Here is a 4,226-nt window from a genome sequence, read left to right on the forward strand (position 1 = left end):
GTATCCAAGAATAATTCCATGTACAAAAACCTTTTAACACGATGTGTAACATTGAGAGATTTTGCATGTGCGAAAACCCTATGGTAAAGTGCTTTCAAAATTTTATTCTAGACATTTTAAGTTATGAAACATTTCACATTCATGACTAAGTATGTTGAATCCCATGAACTAAATTAGATCTGACATTACACACCATTTGAAAAAATACATGTACAAAATCAGATTTAATACATCTCGTTGAATATCATTTATTGTCAATGATGAGATCGTTGTAACATATTGTGTCACAAATTGCCCATTTCGTACAATAAAAATCATGAAAGTAATTTTAATATAGAGATGAATATCCTCCTGGTATGCTTAATTATAGTGCATCATAAAAGAATTTCAAATGGTCGATTTCGTTGACCCTTTGTGGGCTCAATAGAGAAAGCGTGACTTAGAGTGCTTGAATCCACATATATTCCTTCGATCGACCAGCCTTAGGCCAATGAAGCGATTATTAATCTGAAGATCGATTTGAGACCAAGTCGTAGTGTTTGCTGCTCTTGCAATTGAAGTAGAAAATGATCCCATCACCAATGAACCACTGTCCAAACAAGCTGATCCAGGACCATTGCGGTATGGTTTTTGTCTGTAGTTATCAGATTTAGCCAATATCTAGAGAAAAATTGAAATAAAAACCAAACCGTAAACTAGTAGTACGACGCAGAACTTAATAAAGAATTTCTTACTCTTGCTTTTAGGCCGATGAACCACGATCCAAACAAGAATTTGGTAATCTAACCAAAAGAGCAGAAAAAATAAAAAATTCAAGATTCTTAGAACAAGATATAAAAAAGTGGGTTTCTTTTTTTTTTTTTCTTTACTTGTTTGGCTTCATTGGATAAGTCTAAAGCACAAGGGAAGCAAGAATGAGATTACTTGAATCCTCCACCTGTCTCAGGCAGAGAAGACACCTTCAACGTTTGGAAAACAAAATCTGAGAAAAATCTGAACATTTTTTTAGCTTATCTTCCGCTTATAAGTTATTTTCAAATTGAAATTAAAACAACAAAAATCTAATAAAGAAAAATGCATCTCAAACTCAAATTACAGAAAAATAACAGGATGAGCTTCCCTTAAAACAAGAAACAACAAACACGTGTCTGTGGCGATTAAATATATCTGGATTACTTCACCAATCTAAAAGCACACAAATAACCTACGAAAATAGAGAACAAAGAAAATTCGATCAAAATGTCCGGACATAATTAAGTAAAAAAAAAATAAAAAATGACAGAACTAACATGGTCTGGTGATAAAGAAAACTCGTAAGCAACGGAACTAACGCTGTCTGACCTTCCAAGTGCCACTTGTGACTAAAAAATCAATATTGACAAGTGCAAAATGTAGTACAAATGTACAATTGTTCAAAATTTGTACATGATAATAACACGAACCTACAAAACATCCCAAATGGTACACAATCTCATTACTGAAATCAACTAAATCTCGTGCTGATGTTCCACAGGAAAAAAAAATAAATAAATAAAAATCCTAAATTTACGCCTTTGTCACGGACCCTTTTGTTCCAAAAAGAAAATAGCTTTGGCCCATATTAGTAAAATTATTCCCTTAACCACCCACAAATTACGTTAAAAGTGGGATCTTTACGCAAATATTTATAGAAAAAATGAAAATTAATAGAACCCTAACTGAAATAGACTATGAAACAAAAAAATTTCACCTGTAAATCGAGAAATCAAGTACTGTTGGCTGATCTTCACTCGAAATAATCGAGCCAGGGTTTAGAACATTTTGTTGAGTAGTAAACTTGATTTTTGGACTAAATAATATGGGTTTAAGGATTTTGCTTATAGGCCCAAATCAATTAAAAGGTCCAACATGCATAGCATTTCTAGAAGCATTATCTAGAAAAATCTATATAAATATCTACTAGAAAAATCTATATAAATATCTACTAGAAAAATCTATATAAATATCTACTAGAAAAATCTATATAAATATCTACTAGAAAAATCTATATAAATATCTACTAGAAAAATCTATATAAATATCTACTAGAAAAATCTATATAAATATCTACTAGAAAAATCTATATAAATATCTACTAGAAAAATCTATATAAATATCTACTAGAAAAATCTATATAAATATCTACTAGAAAAATCTATATAAATATCTAAGTAAGATATGTAGTTTTATAAAGAATATCTAGAGAATTCTAGGAAAATATCTTGATATGTGGTCTAGGTGTCTCTAGAAAATGTGTGGACTAGAATCTTCTTGTTACTCTTGCTTTTAGGCCGATGAACCACGATCCAAACAAGAATTTGGTAATCTAACCAAAAGAGCGGAAAAAATAAAAAATTCAAGATTCTTAGAACGAGATATAAAAAAGTGGGTTTTCTTTTTTTTTTTTTTCTTTACTTGTTTGGCTTCATTGGATAAGTCTAAAGCACAAGGGAAGCAAGAATGAGATTACTTGAATCCTCCACCTGTCTCAGGCAGAGAAGACACCTTCAACGTTTGGAAAACAAAATCTGAGAAAAATCTGAACATTTTTTTAGCTTATCTTCCGCTTATAATTTATTTTCAAATTGAAATTAAAACAACAAAAATCTAATAAAGAAAAATGCATCTCAAACTCAAATTACAGAAAAATAACAGGATGAGCTTCCCTTAAAACAAGAAACAACAAACACGTGTCTGTGGCGATTAAATATATCTGGATTACTTCACCAATCTAAAAGCACACAAATAACCTACGAAAATAGAGAACAAAGAAAATTCGATCAAAATGTCCGGACATAATTAAGTAAAAAAAAAATAAAAAATGACAGAACTAACATGGTCTGGTGATAAAGAAAACTCGTAAGCAACGGAACTAACGCTGTCTGACCTTCCAAGTGCCACTTGTGACTAAAAAATCAATATTGACAAGTGCAAAATGTAGTACATATGTACAATTGTTCAAAATTTGTACATGATAATAACACGAACCTACAAAACATCCCAAATGGTACACAATCTCATTACTGAAATCAACTAAATCTCGTGCTGACGTTCCACAGGAAAAAAAATAAAAATAAAAATAAAAATCCTAAATTTACGCCTTTGTCACGGACCCTTTTGTTCCAAAAAGAAAATAGCTTTAGCCCATATTAGTAAAATTATTCCCTTAACCACCCACAAATTACGTTAAAAGTGGGATCTTTACGCAAATATTTATAGAAAAAATGAAAATTAATAGAACCCTAACTGAAATAGACTATGAAACAAAAAAATTTCACCTGTAAATCGAGAAATCAAGTACTGTTGGCTGATCTTCACTCGAAATAATCGAGCCAGGGTTTAGAACATTTTGTTGAGTAGTAAACTTGATTTTTGGACTAAATAATATGGGTTTAAGGATTTTGCTTATAGGCCCAAATCAATTAAAAGGTCCAACATGCATAGCATTTCTAGAAGCATTATCTAGAAAAATCTATATAAATATCTACTAGAAAAATCTATATAAATATCTACTAGAAAAATCTATATAAATATCTACTAGAAAAATCTATATAAATATCTACTAGAAAAATCTATATAAATATCTACTAGAAAAATCTATATAAATATCTACTAGAAAAATCTATATAAATATCTACTAGAAAAATCTATATAAATATCTACTAGAAAAATCTATATAAATATCTACTAGAAAAATCTATATAAATATCTAAGTAAGATATGTAGTTTTATAAAGAATATCTAGAGAATTCTAGGAAAATATCTTGATATGTGGTTTAGGTTTCTCTAGAAAATGTGTAGACTAGAATCTTCTTGTAAACACTATATAAAGGGGTAGTGCCCCCCTCCATTTTGTAACAAGCCAAAAAGTGTGTAAAGTCTTGAATTTAAGAAATACAAGTTTCCTTTTTCACTTCCTTCTTCCTATTAGTGTTGTCCTCTTAAAAGCCTTAGCCAATCCAAGTTAGTAAACCCATATTTCATCCAACAAACAGGTATCAGAGCCCCAAGGTTCTTGTGAAAAATGGCAAGTGGGATGATTCCTTTTCAAGTCCCCCAACTCAACAATGATAACTACGACAATTGGAGTATAAGGATGAAAGCATTGCTCGGGTCGCAAAATGCATGGGAGATTGTAGAGAAAGGCTACACGGAGCCACAAGACGAGGTTGCTCTATCCCAAGCACAAAGGGATAGTTTGAAGGATG

The sequence above is a fragment of the Olea europaea genome, chromosome 22 (genome assembly GCF_002742605.1).
Source record: "Olea europaea var. sylvestris chromosome 22, O_europaea_v1, whole genome shotgun sequence".
Taxonomy (NCBI): Eukaryota; Viridiplantae; Streptophyta; class Magnoliopsida; order Lamiales; family Oleaceae; genus Olea; species Olea europaea.